The 18,231-nt window shown below is 43.5% G+C and overlaps 1 pseudogene; it reads right to left on the reverse strand.

Moving 5' to 3' along the window:
* Positions 1-11,035: 11,035 nt before the first annotated feature.
* The window catches only part of LOC142442395 (renin receptor pseudogene), a 189,027-nt pseudogene continuing 181,831 nt past the window's right edge, over positions 11,036-18,231 (reverse strand).

The raw sequence follows: 18,231 nt of genomic DNA on the forward strand, positions 1-18,231 counted from the left end.
GCTCTCCATGTAAAAGTGATAGGAATGGGTCTTCCTCTTCCCAAGTCTTTGCTGGCTCAGGACGTGCAGCGGAGAGAGGCAGAGAAAGTTAAGGCCAACTTTCTCAGGGAGCTGCAGGAATTGGGCGCTTAGATAAAGAGCCATCTCAAATCAGCAGTCTCGTGTGTTTTGATTCCACGTTCCGATATTTTTATCAATGGTTTCCAGAGAGCCACAGTGATTTGCTTTGGAAACAATGTTGGGAAAACAGCGCATGTGTGCGGGTATGTTTTCGGCGGTCTAAATCCAAACGGGAAAGCGTCTGAGCATTCCAACACAGCGGTCCAGGGCGCAACGCGCTCGATTCGTGCGGATGGCAAGGCTGTTTCTAAAAGTCTGCTGAGATATTATTTTTATGTTTTTAATTTATTGAAGTAAAGCCAGATTTGTTCAATTAAGATAATACACTTCAAGGTTAACTACCCTTGGCTGTTCATTTAGGCAAGCTATTGTACAGTTATGTAAATGGCATGAACAGAGACACTACTTGAGTGTCTTAATTACAAGCAAGAAAAAAAGTGTCATTTAAATTTGAATCAGGTGAATCGTTGCCTGTATTTCCTGTGGATTTTCTGACTTTTGAAAAATCTCAGGGACCGGCCGTCCTCTGTCACAAGACTTTCCTTCTTCCGGCGAAAGACAAGAACACCCTAATGCATAATGCCATCATCTCAAAAGTAAGCTGCCCTTGTGATCACATTGACTGCTGAGCAGCGCAGTCTCTGAGAGCTGTAACAGGATGCCAGCCCTTGCCCCCACGGGGCCACACATTGAGTGTCGCCTAGATATTGTCTCTCAAAATTCAGAATGATTCCATTTTGTAGTAGGGGTGTGTGTGTGTGATTTTCTATTCTCATCATTTGCCCAAATTCACCATATATATAGTTTGTATACACACATATATTTTAGTACCCTCTTTTCTGCACTCCCTATTATAAAGCAAACCCTGGATGTGCACACGTTGCACCACTGCCTTATCTCTGCAGAGGAAACATTCGTTTTCGATTTAGAACTGTCCCGACCATAGCTATGCTTAGCAAAAGTGACCCGTGACCCGATGCGCCGCTATGTTCTGTGAAATAACTCCCTGTGCCTCCCAGATCTTTCTTACCCGCCCCCCCCCCCCCGCCACTCCAAAATGTTATTTGTCTCTGTGTTCGGATGGTTCTGTGTGTTAAAAAAAAATAAATAAAGAGCCTTAGCAACAAATCTGGCACTAATCATGAAGAAGGGGAGAAGGATTCACAAGGAGTTAATGAAATCCACACCTCAGTTTTTCCAAGCAAGTTCCCAGCTCCTGTGTGGAGCCCATAGGGTTGCAGCCTAGGAAGACATTCCCAGCTTTCCCAGCCTCTCCCCCGCCCTCTCCCTGGTCCCCCCCCCCCCAAGGTAGCTCCTGCGTGCTCCCCCAGGAGTGAGGAGAGCACTATTCACTCAGTGCTGGCGTCCTCCTTTCCAACATATTCCCACTGATACATTAAAGGAATTAATTGCTCATAATGATCTCACCATCTGTTAACAGAGGTTCATACCTACAGGCTGGTGGCATGTGGTGGTTCTATTCAGGGATCAATAGGCAATGCCGGGGGAACGCTTTCCCACATTGCCTGCCTCTGCGCGCTGAAAGGGGGAGGAGAGCTCGGTGGCGGCCATCTGCTCCTGGTCTTTCTGTGCAGACCTTGATGCGGTCCGGCTCAGCCCTGCGCTGACTCCAGTCCCACTGGAATGTGGCTGATCCCAGAGGCTCTCAAAGCTGGGAAAGTGAGTCAAAAGGAGATGCCCATTGTCCGGCGTGGCTGAAAGAAAATGATCACTTTAACATTCATAACTCCCAGGTGCTTGCCATCTATTCGTGGGAAAAACCCCTCTGAACTTGTCTTCATTAAAGGGAAAGAGAGCGGAGTCTTGCTCAAAAGAGAGAGAAAAGGAAGGAGTGTGTGGGAATGTGCAGGGGGTTCTCAGGCTAAACAAATGAGGAATTTGGAATTTTTTGCTCGTATTAAAAGGACTGTGCAGGGAAGGGGGAGCTCTTACTGTACAAAAAGAAGAAGAAAGAAGAGGAGGAGGAGGAGTTTGGGGAGTCTTTCCTGGAGGATTGCAACCACCAGTTTAAAAAAAAAAAAAAGCAAAACCCACAAACTTTAAAATTGTCTCCAGGAGAACTTAGGGATCACCTGGTCATTTGACTTTCCTTACCTGGAGCGGAGAAAATGTCCTCTCCCAATTTTGGACGTGTTTCATTAATTTCCATTCCCATTCTGGTGGGGTGCAATTTGGATGGGAATGTGGGGAAGCATGAGACTCTAGGAAATTCCTTGATATGGGACAAGACACCTACTGCACGCAATGAAACCTGCACCTGTCAGGCACTTCAAGTCGTTGAGTGCAGTCCTTAGGTTGCTGCTGCTGATTCATGGTGAACCCCTATCCACAGAGTGGAACTACTCCACCGTGTTTTCAATACAGTGGCCTTTCAGCAGCAGATTGCCAGACCTATCTTCCACAGCACCTCTGGGTGGGTTGAAACTACCGTTTGGGTTAGTGGTTCAGTGTTTAGTCACTTGGACCTCCCTGGAACTCCAGGTGTGTCTTAGGAGAACTTTTTTCAGCTGGATCACCTACTCCAACCTATCTGTGACATACATTGTTATCTCTATGCATTGAACAAGAGAAGAGCTGTGAAGAAATAGGAAAGGGGGAGAAGGAGGACCAGGACGAGGACGAGGAGGAGGAGGAGGACGAGGAGGAGGAGGAGGGAAGGTCCGTACTCAAGTAGCTTAAGATCTGACTGAACCTGAGGACATCAGACCTGCGGAAATCACAGACTGGTGCTGACTACTGGTCATTGCAGGAAGCTGATGTAGCATCCGAGATGCACAGAGGATTTATGGATTAATGGACTGAGAGCCCAACAAAAGTACAAATAAAGAGAACTTTGTTCTCTTTCTTGATCATCTTTTATCTTACAAGGTGGTGGCCCTTAAGACCCAAAGAGGTTAAGTGACATGCTCAGAGTCACACAGAGTAGGTTAAAGTAACTGGGTGATGACCTTGATTCACTGATAATTTTTAGTCTATTGTATCTTGCTCCTTTAATAGCATGAAACTTAAAACTATTTTTTATCAATTTTCCAAAATTAGAAAATAGATGAATATTGTGGATCAGAATGGTTTAATAGTAACGCTGAGATAAGCTCTGGTTATAAATACTTCCTAGACATAATCAACTACCTCAGGGGATGCGTATACTGGGCTTGCAGGCTAAGAACTAGTCTCGTGGGACTGGGTCAATTGACATAAAGCTTATGTTCTACATCCTAGTTTGTTGTATAGTGTCTGAGATCTTAAAAGCTAAGCTACAACTATGGGTCTTTACTTGTCTCGAGCAGAAGACAAAGAAAGAAACTAAAGTCTCAAAGAAAAATATTAGTCTCTTGGGCTAATAGTCTATAGCAGTGGTTCTCAACCTTCTTAATGCCGTGATCATTTAATACAGTTCCTCATGTTGTGGTGATGCCCCCCAACCATAAAATTATTTTTGTTGCTACTTCATAAGTATAATTTTGCTACTGTTATGAATTGGGCAACCCCTGTGAAAGGGTCATTTGACTCCCAAAGGGGTTACGGCCCACAGTTTGAGAACCTCTGCTATACATGGTCCCACCTAGAATGGGAGAAACATGTAGGACAAAGACCAGATGTACTGGACTAGTAGATACTAGAGGAACTCTGAGTTTTTTGCCTTGAAGTTTTGAAACCGGAGGTTTCATAAAATAAACAATAAACACATAAAATAAGCAATATCACATGTGAGTACTATGCTTTAAAAAAATCAGTGGTATGAGACTAAATAGTCAGAATTTACTCTAAGCAAAAGTGACAAGGTCAGGGGGTGGGGATCAGAGAAACTAGATGAATAGAAATGGGACAACCAGCAGGGACAGAATTAAAATATTGCCACAATATGAGAAATGTAACTAATGTCACTGAGCAGAATGCATAGAAATAGTTAAATGGGAAACTGATTGTATATCTGTTAAATCGAAAATAAATTTTAAGAGGCAATCTAGCATAATAAAACATATTGTAAACATGTAGAAGAAAAGCAACTCTCGACATTTGGAGAGCAGAAGAATGACCGCATGTAAAAGCCACTAGAACCCACTGCCATTTCGACGTGACGCCTGTCCATGGCAATGCACGTGTCGGGGAAGAGCCAACACCTCTGGGTGTCAGTGCCGGTTCTTTCAAAGGTCCATCTCCAAGTCTTTCTTCTGAAGAATCTCTGGATGGCCTCGGATGTCCAATCCCCCAGGTAGCAGCCAAGCATTGTAACCCTATGCCCTGACCGAAGACAGCAGTAGTCATCACCAACTCCCAGAAAATAAAACAGTGATCAAGACTAAAGCACGGAGTTCCGAGGGAACATCCTGCAACACATGCAGAGGGCAGAGCTCAGCGTTCTTGAATCTCACTGACCAAATAAGGAGAGAGGAATGCTTGCCAATGCTCAATGCCCTCCGAGAAGTGCACTCTTGACAAGCAAGGGGGCAGAGACACTGATAAAGGAAAGGAGATGCTGGGATCTAAAACTACTCCAAACTTCTGGATGTCACAGAAGGTATGCCTAAATGAAATCATGAATATCACCAGGGAAGAGATTACTGTAACCACATGCTTTCTCATTTAGGCTTTTTGTTGTTGTTGTTGTTGCTAGCTCTGGGGGAACATTTATTTTTCAATATAGTAGAAAGAAACATAATCTCTTCACATTTAATTGCTAGTCCGTTTAACAGGGACACAAAGGAGAAACCAAGGTTGAGCCTAGAACCATTTACTGGTCCAATTTTATTCTTGAGCTATTAAATTGTTTCCCCTTATAATTTATCAGGAGTCCTCAAACTATGGCCCGCGGGCCACATGCGGCCTGCTGAGGACACTTATCCAGCCCACCAGGCGTTTTTGCCATCGCTGCTTGTCCTGCTTAGCAGTCAACTCGTCCAGTGTGCATAGGAATTTATTCATAGCTTTTTAAAAAAACTATAGTCCAGCCCTCCAATGGTCTGAGGGCCAGTGAACTGGCCCCTGTTTAAAAAGTTTGAGGACCCTGGAACATAGATAGAATTGGTGAACTATGGGTAGGAAACAAACCACCCTGGTATATATATATATACAGTTTGAAAATCACTTTAAACAATGACAGCAGCCAATGTGAAATGGCCAATATTGTCCCCAATATTTCACCTATAACCTCATGCCCTAGAGCAGTGGCTCTCAACCTTCCTAATGTCACGACCCTTTAATATGTTGTGGTGACTGCCCCCCCCATAAAATTATTTTCGGTGCTCCTTCATAACTGTAATTTTGCTACTGTTATGAATCAGACAACCCCCATGAAAGGGTCGTTCGACCCCCAAAGGGATTGTGACCCACAGGTTTGAGAACCGCAGCACTAGTGGGAGTGCAGAGATTCATCTGGGAAAAGCCGAGAAACCAGGTAAGCCAAAAGAGGCAACAAGGAGACGTTTCTCTAACCCCCCTTCCCACGGACGACTCCTGCCAACCATTTAGCTCTCACTGTCGTCGGGTTGATCCCAGCTCCAGGGACAGAATGGAGCCTGTGGGTTTCTGAAACGGTACATCTTTACTAGAATAAAGAGAAAGCCTTATCTTTCTCCCTCGGAGTTGCTGGTGGCTTTGAACTGCTCACCTTGAGGCTAGCAACCTAGTGCATAACGTAGTGCCAACAGAACTCCTTCAGTTGTTCAGGATGTATATTAAATACTAATAAAATCGGGTCACGATAGCCATTATTACTCTGTATAGTGCTTGGGTGAAATAAATTGCTAACATTGACCATTTTTGAGCTTTTTTTCTTCAAGGGTCAACTTACATACTTTTCATTCACTAATATATTGTTAATCGCTTTCCTTTCTAATTAATATGCATGTGGATGAATTTTTAATCAGTTCACACGTCCTTTTGGAAATATTCCAGTAAATATTCTCTGAAGGTTCTTAGCATCTCATCCCTTCTCGAGAATAGATTTAGAATGACATACGGGTTTTGGAAAACTGGGACAACGAATGCTGTAGGTCATTAGATGTTCATTTGAAGCTTATAATTTTTCCTCTTGCAATAAAGTGAGGGCGCTTTTCCTTCTGCCTGATAGGCCTCACCTTCAAAACTAAAGCCTGTCTCATGCTCTACTCTCAATGACTTGGCTAGGAGGAACCTGGTTAATGAGAATGTGCCTAAGAAAGGAGGCCCGCGAAGATAAGTAGCTCAGACAGCGAGAGTAGCCCACGGTGTGCACAGTAAACAACAGCAGAGTCACTGTGACCGTCCAAGCCAACAGACAGACAAATACCAAGGAAGCACGGCGCAGAATTCAACGACGATTCATTTTCTTTAGGGATTTGAGTGACAGCACAATTGGCAGGGCCACAGGGAACAGGCTGATTACTGGCCGTGTTATGACTTAGGAGCTATGGTCTCCCACGTTTTGAGTGCAAGACTCGGGTCCTTGGGTGCTCAGACTCCCAGAGGAATATGGGACCATGAATGTGTTGACATCAACTTTATTTCTAAATGTTCTTTTTCTGTCGGATGCTGTCGGAGACCTCCTTGCCGGATCCCGAGCTTGTCCATGGGTTTCAGAATGTTTTCACATCGTCTGTTACCACAGGACCAGACACGATTCTCTTTGCTTTGGATGAGAACTTACCCCCCACCCCCACAGCCATCCTTCCTTTCAAGGATCCTATCAGGAAATTGACTCTTCATTTAATCATTCAGCTGCTGACCCTCCTAGACTTTTCTCTTAAATTTAACATGGCTATTGTAATGGCCTTTGGTTCACCATCTGATTCAACCTTGTCCCCAATTCTTGTGTTCACGTGAATAAACACAGAAGATTTAAAAGGCGAACAGCAAAAGCAAATTCACATTCATGCCACCTCCCCCAAACCCTCCTCCTTCAGCCCACCTCTGACTCACAAAAACAGGACTCTGTTAGCTGATCTCTGGATTTACTCTTCTCTCTCTCTCTCTCTCTCTCTCTCTCTCTCTCTCTCTCTCTCTCTCTCTCTCTCAACTGTGCCTGAAAGGAAAAATGTTTATTAGAGGCAAGACATTCAACAACTATTTTTCCCTCACAAACAAATCAATCTTGTACAGCTTGCATGATCAAGGCGACTTCTTTTTTAAAGAGGAGGAAATAATCACTGGAAAGCCTTGTTTGGGATTCTTGTGGGCTGGGGTTCGCTTTTGCACCAGCCCACAGCTTTTCAATTAGCACAGCCTTCGAAAACCGGGACCCCTGCCTTTGTCCGTGTCCTGCGCAAGAAGAAGAGCAAATAGATGGGAAATGGTCTTGGGGCTCAAGTTCCTGGGAAAATGTAACAGGTGTTACAGCTCAGCTGGGTGTGAGATTTATGAAAAAAGAAAAAAAAGCAGGCGACTCAGACTTTGCCCATAGAATTCCATGTGTAGTCAGAGCTTCAAGTAGGAAGAAACTAATGACTTCATTTCCATCTCAATTCTGGGAACTTCACAGCCCAGACCTGCATGTTTAAAGGAAGGTAAGACACCCCGGGTGACCTTTACAGGATCAAAATGGAGGATTCCATCGGCCAGGACCATGCTCTCGAGAGCACACATCTTTTAGGAAGAATGCCAGGGCTATTACATGAAAAACAGCCACAGTGACGCTCCCCCCAGCCCCCACCCCCTAAAAAAGAAAACAACCAAACCACAAGAAAACCAAAAACCTTCAAAGAAATCAAGATCAAAAAGACAAAAAAAGGATAGGAGGGAGGGGGTAATGTCAAGTAGACAAAAACATATTCTAGAATCATCTCCACCATTTCCTCCGGTCCCATTGAAAAGCCCTCACTGCCAGCATGTCTTCCCTTCACTCTGTGTTTTGACATGTGAAATGGCTCTTGTCTCATTTCCACTTTCTGTGGATTATAATTGGGGTGTGTAGTGGGGTGGTGGTGAAAGGGGGGTGAAAGCCAGCAAAAATGTCAAATTTCCAAGATGAAATACATCTCTTCAGGACCAATAGTACTTAATATTACTAACAGTAGTAGTACTTAACTGGTAGTAATTAACAGTACATTTTTATTAGATAATTGCCTCTTTTATTAGTCTGCAATGGGAAAAAGAGGGCCCATGAGAGCCTGCCTCCTGCCCTATTTATCCCTCGAAACAATCCCCCCCGTAGCCATTGTACTTCAGTTTATTTCACATTGCTACTCCTCTGAAAAAGAACTTGGCCAATGAAAATGCATTTGCAGTAAAGTTCTCACAGTCCCTTTATCTCTAAATACCAGTCCCCTCCTGGGGGTCCCCCAGCCCCATATGGCTCACTTTTGTTATGCTCCTGCATGCTCTGCTTTGCAGAACACCTTTGAGGGGTGGGGTGTGTGTGGCAGGGGAGTCAAAAGACAGATTGCTCACAAGGCCTAAGCCTTAAGGCTAGTGAACTTGCTTTAGAAAGCTTAGCCGGGCCCCTCCTTTATGATGCACCCCCAGTCCCTGAGAAAGTGAACCACGCAATTCCTCTGGTGGTGATGCTTTCCCAGGAGACCCGGAATCCTTTCTGTTTTGTGGGTCAAGCTGACCTTGAACTGGAGCCCGTTACCAGCAAAATATTTTGGCTGGGCTGTTGACACGAAAGCCCAACAGGGTGACAGTATCCAAACCCAACATAAAGGGATGACAGAAGTCAACAAAAGCCACTGAGGCCCACAGGATCACCAGTGAAGGGTTTGTCATCCTGGGTCATCAGGTACCAAGCTAATGCCTGTCCAAAATAGGGGATATGGTTACGGTGTAATTTTGACTTATTGTAGGAATGATGAAGCGCTTGAAGCAAATGGATTATGACGTGTGAAAATGCCATCACCTCGGGTTCTCCTTTAGTTAGCAGCCAAGCATGGGAGTCATTGGTGCCAGCCAAGGACTCTGATGATAATGGTCGAGAGACCACTATTTCAGGGTGAGGCTTTTAGAGGAGGGATTCGAAATTTCCTGAAAGTAAGGCTTGTTTTGCAGAAGAATATAGTGCTACAGAACGACGTGAAAGAAAGGCTTGCAGAAATGTAGTGCTAGCCATAGGGAGTTTCTCTGCTTCCTTATTCCTTTCTACCCATTTCTCTCTCCCCTTCAGGCAAATGTACGGGTGTTGTGGTTTGGTGCTGTTGAACATCTGGTCCAGGGCCATCCTCCTAACTGTTGTGTTGGAGCCCACGGTGGCAGTCACTGTGTGGTTCCTTTGCCCGAAGGGCCTCTCTTTCCCATGTCCCTCTGCTTCCCAAGGCACGCTTCCAAGGACTTGTTTCCCCTGACAACCAGTCCAACATCTCACCATCTTTGCTCCAAAGGAGCATTCCGAGGAGCTGGACTTCTTGATGTGTTCACTCTTCCGCCAATCCAAGGTGTAGCTAACATTCTTCCAAGACCGACAAGACCCAGACACCAAGCTCACTGCCATTGGGTCAACTTCAGCTCATCGAAACTCAATACCAACACCATAATGCAAAGTACCAATCCTTCTTATGAACTCTTACATGGGTAAGTTTTACCATCTAAATTCATTTCACCTGTATCCCACTGGGAGGAAGACAGAGGACGAGGAAATTAGATTTAAGTTTATCACTTACCCAAGATTATCAGAGAGAGATGGAGAGAAGATTAGAACTCAGGTTTCCTAGAAGTCAAGGCAAAGCTCTTACATTAACCTGAATTACACAGCAAATGATCTCTGGTCCTATTGCTGTAATTCTAAAATATTTCTTCATACAAATCCACACAATAATCCTTAATAAATTTTATTGTTACAATAGGAGAAAAATGATTTTACCTACTGTTCTGTCCCTAACACATAAGCAGAGTTTGAGCTGGAAGATTATTAGAATTGTTACTAAGGGTCCTTGAGGGTTTGTGATTCATAAATGACTTTTAATACTTAATATAATCTATGAACCATAGTGTCCTTGACTTCAATGGCCAAGGGAGAAAGTAGTTAGGTGGAGGAAAATGTTTCATGGTGTGTTAGTCTGAGCAACAAATCAGCAGAAACTCGTGTGTAAGAGAGAGTTTTATATAAGGGTAAGTGCACATCAAGAAAACATCCCAACCCAGTGCTGCCCATGCCCAGAAGTCCAACATTGACCCATTAACCCATATGTCCCACACCAATCTACAATGTCCTCCTCCATCTCACAAAACAGACCCAATGATGCCGACTGCAGGATGAAAGTGGAGTCAGTGAATGTGAAAGCATCTCAGTGCTGGCAGGGGTCTCCACACAGCTGCTGCAGCACCCAAGGCTGCATCAGGGTAGGTCTATGCAGCTTCTCCTTGGGGATATCTTGCAGGAAGTAATCCTTGCCAGCTGAAGCAGAAAACTGGCTAAGGCAGCTGCACCCTTGTGTGGCCACCACAAAGCAAGAGACCTGAGAACTAAAAAGGCCAGGCTCACCTAGCCATTTATCCCTCCACCCTTCAATTAACCCCACATGTGTTTATCAGCCAGGTTGGCACAATAAACTAACTCACATAGTAAAACATGAAAACCCTGAATTGTCATACAACAAATGTCTCCTGGACATCAGTATTGTCATGCTATTGTCCCTCCTTCTGGCTATGGGAGTTAAGCTACCCTGGATACTCAAGGAATGATCCCTAGAAGACTGGGGTCTATGATCTGGGGTCTTTACTAAGCGATTAAAGATGCAGTCACAGAATCAAACATTTGGTTTAGTGTTAAGGATGGAATGACAAAATATGCCTTGTAAATTCTAAACCCCTATACAAAAGGGGTAGCCCCATTTTGGAATAGGATTTTCTGAGTTATGTTAAGGAAGCCATATCAGTGTAGATTGTGTCTGGAAGAGTGTATTACGTACTTTAAACCAAAGATAGATTAATTTTAACAAAATGGCAAACTGCCAAACTCATTTTCTATGCCTGGTGTAGGGAAAGTTCAATCCATTTGAGTTTTCTGGTTTGTCATCCTTTAAATGATGCTATCATTACCAGGATCCATGTCTGGAATGTTGTAAGAGGTTATGGTCACAGCCAAGTCCAAGGCAATTATCATCTCAAGACCATGACATACATGGTTGAAACCCATGGGATACATAAAACTATACTTATAAGCAAGGTTATAGGGACTTGGTGGAGCTTTCATTTGTTTTGCTTCCAGGATAGACCTTTGCTATCTCACCAGACCTTTTCTATCTCATTTTGTGCCAAATGAGTTGATAGTTACCAACTCTACCACTTCATTCCCACCATAGAGATTATACAACATCACCTGCAAACTTTTGCAGAGACCCAACCAGGACCCTAGAAACATCTCTCAATTGTTCAGCGTCTCCTCCATAACGCTTCCCAATTTCATCCAAACCCACCAGCTCCAGGGAGTGTAAATCAGGAGAATGGTCCTTGCCTAGATGCTGGTGTGGATACAACAATCTGGAAATATCATGTAGCAGTCATGTAGACTACAGGAGCTTCTTCTGAAAATAAGGAGGGAATGGAATTTGCAGTGGCGACTAAAAGGAACTGCATTCTCCAGTGGGTATGAGATGACCCTGCTTGGCAGGGGAGCTAGCATGTCCATCACCTTCCCCAGCACCTTCATGTCGCTATAGGCTGATGGACCAGGTTCCCCCCCACTAGTCCTGGCCAAGAGAGGTTTTCTATCACAGAGAAGCCCATAGACAAGGCAGCCACATTGGGATCTTCTCTCCTGGTAAAGGCCAGTTTCTGTCACAGAACAAAACGGACCCTGGTGATCGCAATATACTGAACTCATTCCCCAAAACCCCTGCCACCAATCGGGGCAGGAACAGGAGTACAGTCAGAGTTCTGGAGCAGTGCCTTCAAGGCAGAGCGAGACAGAGCCTGCAGGAACAATGATAACACACGTGAGAAACAGACTTCACTCCGCAGAACTGTCAGCACAGGGGACACCCAATCAGCAGCATATGCCCAATCAGAAAGCCCAGATGGCAAGAAGAAATAGGGCAGAGGAACAATGAGAAAGCAGGAACCCAGAGAGGAAGTACAAAGAGCATTGTTACACCGAGGAGGATTGAGGCTAACGTCAGGAAATAAATCGTGTACAAATTATGGAATGGGAAATGAACTTATTCTGTCAACTTTCACCCGACTCACACACCCTCAATACTGTTTGTGGAAGCCACCTACTAGTGGAATTTTGGTTACAGCGACACTAGGAAACAAAGACAGCTGGGGTGCTAAATCTCAAGTGGAGAAAAAAACGATGCAGGTGTTTGGGCAATTTTAAAAGTAAGATTGATATGGAGTTAGCGATAAATGTGGGGGAGGATGAGGTAGAAAAATTGTTGGGCACTCAAACTAGAAGTAAAATCATGAGTATAAGAAGAATAAAAAAGTAGGACCCTAATGAAATTATACTAATCATTGGGGTGTGTGTGTGTGTGTGTGTGTGTGTGTGTGTGTGTGTGTGGAATTACTCATCTTGACCTTACAGGGCAGGTAGAACTGCCTCTGTTAATTTCTGACACCGCAATTCTACAAGGGAGTGACAAGTTCCATCTTTCTCCCTCGGAGTAGCTGGTGGTTTCGAACTGCTGGCCTTGCAATTAGCAGGTCACTGGGAAAATAGAGGTGAACTAGAAGCTCTTCACTCTGAAGGAGGTAATGAGAGGAAGTTGAACAGGATTGAAAATCACACGCCACAGGCAAAGGCTTGCTTTATCATTGTATTTGGGGAGGCTGTTCTGATGGCCAAACTCAAGTATGTATCATTGGAATGGAAGACGTGTAGAAGGGAGGAAACATTCGCCAACAGTTTGTGCCACGTGGACATTTCTGTTCTGAGAGTGCTATAGGCCAGGCTACCTCAGAACCTCTCCAGCTTATGATAGGGATGACCGTATGGCTGAGCGACAGAGTCCACTCCTCTCTCTCTCTCTCTCTCTCTCTCTCTCTCTCTCTCTCTCTCTCTCTCTCTCTCTCTCACACACACACACACACACACACACACAAACCCGGATACAATGTTAACATGAGATCCTTGACATTTTTACGCCTATGATGATGTGTTATTAAGCAGCTAAAAAATTATGCTACTGGCCAATTACCAAGATGGCAGGATAGTTTTCAGGATGGTTTTTAGAAATAGGTTAGAGCATGGGGCGTGGGGGGGGGGGTGTTAATTTTTTCCCCAAGTACTACTTTATTTGATTTATTTCAGCTGACATGCTCAACCTGAGTTGGTTTTTAATTTTAGAAGTTGGCAGGCCCAGGAACAGGGTGATGTTATTATTAGATAATATTTCTGGGCTGGAATCTGGTGACATAATTCAGTCAGAGTGCTGGCTGTCTATTTCCCCTTCATGCTTATTTTATCCTCCCTGCTTGCCAATATAAAGCAACACATTCAAGCTGCAATTTTATTCTGATGTACATTTTTGCGTTATTGGACATATTTTTCCTATATTTAGTATCAGCTCCAAAAATGAAGCATAAAGACCCATGTACGTCGTATTCATAGAGCGCCTTTTCCTCTGACGTTTGCATAAATAAAAAAATGTATATTCCTCTTCTGCAGGGCAGTATTGTCCATGCTATTTTATAGATGTGTAGGCTGCAGCAGTTGCGAGCTGCTATGGAGTTGATACCCTATTCAGTTACCCCTGGACAACATGCTGTCTGATCCTATGCCACCCCAGGATCAGTTGTGGAATGACGTGGTTCATCGAATTTTCATTGGCTTGTTTGCAGAAGCAGATTACCAGAGCTTTCTTCCCATCATTATATTAGTCTGGAAGTTCAACTGAAATCTGTTCAGTATCACAGCAACCCATGGAGAGCAAGTCTACGGCTGTTGCCTGTATGTTCTGCCCCTTGTCTGTCAGGGCATTGTACTGTGATGGTTTTTGTGTGCGGCTGGGATGCTGAAGCCATGTAGGCACTGCATGAAACAATTGGTGGTGGTGGTCTTTCAAATATCAGCAGGGTGATGGACAGGTTTCTGGGGAGCTTCCACACAAAGATAAAACTAGGCATAAGGAAGAGGTAGTCCACTCCTGGGAAAATAAAAATGGCCACTGGAAATCTTGTGAATCTCAGTGGCACGTTGCCTAAGACAGTGCCAGACGTCTAGTCCTTCTGGTCTTGGTGTTGCTTTCTGTTGTGCCTAAGGTCAGCATCAGCCAGAACCAACCCTTCGGCATCTGACAACGCAACGGCATCTTCTATTGTGGTTCTCCTAGAAGTCACACCTTTAATTCATTGATTTTAAAAACGCAAATTGAGAATGTATTTTCCATTCATTATAGCAAACGCTAAAATATTTTTCACATGTTTGGCTTGAGCATTTTCATTTAGTTCAGCATGACGGGATGGCAAAGAGAGTGACAAGTCACATACTCTTAGATGAAATGGTTCAGATCATGAATTATTAAAAGATGTCAAATGTTGGATGGGATGGAACATTCCAATAAATTATGGCGTTGGCAAAGAATATCAAATATGCCATTGGCTGCCAAAAGGATTAATAAATCTGTGTTGGAAGAAGGACAGCTAAAATACTTAAAATTGAGGATGGCAAGACTTCACCCTGTGTCTTCGGATGTGTTATCCGTAGAGAAACTGGAAAAGGACATTGTGTTCGGTAAAGTAAAGGGTCGGCCAAAAAGAGGAATGCTCTGGATGAAATGGATTTACACCATGACCACAACCATAGGCCAAAACACAGCTTGGACCGTGCAGATGGTACAGGACAGGGTTGTGTTTCTCTCTGTTACACAGAGAGTGCCTACCAGTGCAGCAGCACCTATCAACAACAATGGTCTCATGCACTGCAGTTCAAGGACTTTCATGTACTGAAAACGGCGACTTAAAGAAAACATTGAAAACTAGTCAACAAAGTAAATATTTTAAAACAGATTTTCTGCATCCAGTTTTTGGCATAGGCATATATGAGTATATTCTTTATTTGCTTAATTGCTTCTTCTGGGAAATGTGAGGATATTAGTATTTCAGAGGCTTGTTTGGGAAGCTGTTTAATTTTCCTTTCTTTATGCTCAAATGAAACAGTTGCTGCTTAAATTAATTTTTAAAATTGGCCCCTTAAGATTATTACTGAATCCATATTTCACTCCTATGTCTAGATGTAGATCCAATTATTTCATTACTCGGTGTCATTTCCCACACATGACTGTCTAGTGTAGACAGAGGAAGATTTAAAGTTGAGACACGAGATGCAAGGGCATAACAAGAAACTTGTTATTTGGTGCCATTGAGTCCGTTCCGATTCATAGCAACCTGATACACAACAGGAGAAAATACTGCCTGGGCTCAAGCCATCCTTGCAAAGGTTCTGTTTGAGCCCATCGTTGCAGCCACTGTGTCGATCCAGCTTGTTGAGGGTTTTCTCTTTGTTTCACTGCCCCTCCACTTCACCTCTGACATCCTATAGCATTTATTTCTCTTTTGTTACACTGACATTTCCTCAAATTCTACTGCTCCAAGTAACTGTCCTTTCTTCTACAGTCAGGTAGCCTTATAGTAGGGAATGAGAGAGTTCTGAATCTATTATTAACAACCAGAGGAACTTGAGCCAGTTACTTAAATTCTTTCAGCCTCAGTTTCTTTATCCTTTAAATAGAATCCGTATTTCCATACTAAAAAAATGCTGTGGTGGTGTTATGATTATGTATTCCAGACTCAGCTGCTAACCCAAAGGTTGACAGTTCAAACTCCCCAGATACTTTGCGGAATAAAAATGTGAAAGTCCTTCCTGCCTCCATGAGTCTGGAACCTGATTCTAAAAATGGTGCCTGATTCTGAAATTGATGGAGGCGATGATTGCACCGCTCCTTCTAAGTATATTTAAGCTACCGAACTGTAAGATATATGGATAGTATGTCAATACAAGTGTCAAAATGTGGTTACAACCTTGGAAACCTATGGGGCAGTTCGACTCTCTCCTTACGAGTTGCTATAAGAACATGACAAGTCTTAAAGGCTTGAAGGTGAACAAGTGGCCATCTAGCTCAGAATCAATAAAGCCCACATTGAAGAAGCACACCAGCCAGTGCGATCACGAGGTGCCAAAGGGACCAGGTATAAGGCATCATGCAAAAAAATATGTATGTATATATATGTATGTGTGTATGTATATATACCAAGGGCACATGAGGGAGGGGGGAGGGGAGAGCGGGGAGGGGGGGGGAAGAGGACCTGATGCAAAGGGCTTAAGTGGAGAGCAAATGCTTTGAAAATGATGAGGGCAAAGAATGTATGGATGTGCTTTATACAATTGATGTATGTACATGTATGCATTGTGATAAGAGTTGTATGAGCCCCTAATAAAATGTAAAAAAGGAAAAGAACATGACAAGTTGGAATGGGCCCAGTGGTAGTGATCTGATTTGGAAGTATTCATTGGAATAATGTCTGTAATAATATGGAAAATCATAGTCCTTTTATGAATTTTACTTTTTCTTTTCCTTTAAAATCCTAGACTGGGCCATATTTATATCTTCACAGACCCTCAATTACTAAACTTGAAATGAAATAACTTTCATAATAATATAACTATTCTGAAGGGTCCCTGGTGGCCCAGTGGATAAATGACTGCATTATGAACTGATGCCGCAGGACATTGACAAGGAGCTGCCAGAATTCAATGTCAATTCAGAAGAAGACAGAGAAGAAGGGAAATCATTGCTGATGTAAAAGGATATTGGGTGAAAGCAGAGAATGCTAGAAAGATGTTTGCCTGTGTTTTATTGACTATCCAAAGGAATTCAATTGTGTGCATGGTAATAAACTACGGATCACAATGGGAAAACTGGGAATTCCGCAACACCTCATTGTATGCATATGGAACCTGTACATGAACCAAAGGGTGTTGTTTAAACTGAACAAGGGGAAACTGAATGGTTTAAATGGTTTTCGGGATTGTGCCTTTTCACCCTATTTCTCTGTATGCTGAGTCGATCAGCAGAGAGCTGGATGATATGAAGAAGCAGTTGGCATCAGGCTTGGAAGAAGGCTCTTTAACAACCACAATATGCAGATAACCTAGCCTTGTTTGCTGAAAGCAAAGAGGACTTGAAGCCCTTACTGATGAGGATCTACAGCTACAGCCTTCAGTGTGGGTTACAAGCCAGTGTCAAGAAAACAAAAACTCCTCCCAGCCGCACCAGGAATCCATATCATGATAAACGGAGAAAAGATGGAAATCGTCAAAGATTTCAGTGTACCTGTATCCACAATCAACACTCATGGATGCAATAGTCAAGAAGGCCATGCATTGCCTTTGGTAAATCGGTTGTACAAGACCTCTTTAACGTGTGATAGATCGAAGATGCCACTTTGGGGTCAAAAATGTGCCTAACTCAAGCCATGGCATTTTCAATCATCTCATGTATGTGAAAACTGGTCAATGAGAAAGAAAGACGGAAGAATTGATAAATTTGAGTTATGGTGTTGGTGACGAATATTAAAAGTACTATGGACTGCCCTGAGAATGAATAAATTTATTTTGGAAGAAACACAGTCAGAATGCTCCCTAGAATCGAGAATGGTGAGTGATCTCATGTACTTTGGCCAGCTTAGCCAAAGGAACCTCTTGGGGATGGACATCACACTTGGGCGTGTGGAGAGTGAGAGAAAAAGAAGTCATCCTTTAATAAAACAGATTAATCCAGGAGCTGCAAACCTGGGCTCACCCCCTGCAATGTTTATTTCTGTTACACACAAGGTGACTATGAGTCAAAACTGATTAGAAGGCGACGAACGACAACATTCGTAGAGCTCCCTGAGTAGCACTAATAGTTAAGTGTTCGACGCCTCATCAAATGGTGATCGGTTCAAACTCCAGAGGTACCTCGGGAATAAAGATGCTTTCTGAAAGTAACAGCCTTGAAACCCCTGTGGAGCAGTTCTTCTCTGCACGGAATGGCTGCCGTGAGTTAGGATCGCCTTGGCGGCAACTACCAACGAAGTCCCAATTCGTCATGCTAGTTGCGACTCAGAGGAATAGAAGGAGCCCTGGTGGAACCATGCAAAAGACTGATGATTTAGAAGTCACCAGCTGCTCTATGGGAGAAAAAGACCTAGAGTTCTTCCTGGGTAAAGATGAACTCACTGCCATCAATGAGTCGATACTGA

The sequence above is a fragment of the Tenrec ecaudatus genome, chromosome 1 (genome assembly GCF_050624435.1).
Source record: "Tenrec ecaudatus isolate mTenEca1 chromosome 1, mTenEca1.hap1, whole genome shotgun sequence".
NCBI lineage: Eukaryota > Metazoa > Chordata > Mammalia > Afrosoricida > Tenrecidae > Tenrec > Tenrec ecaudatus.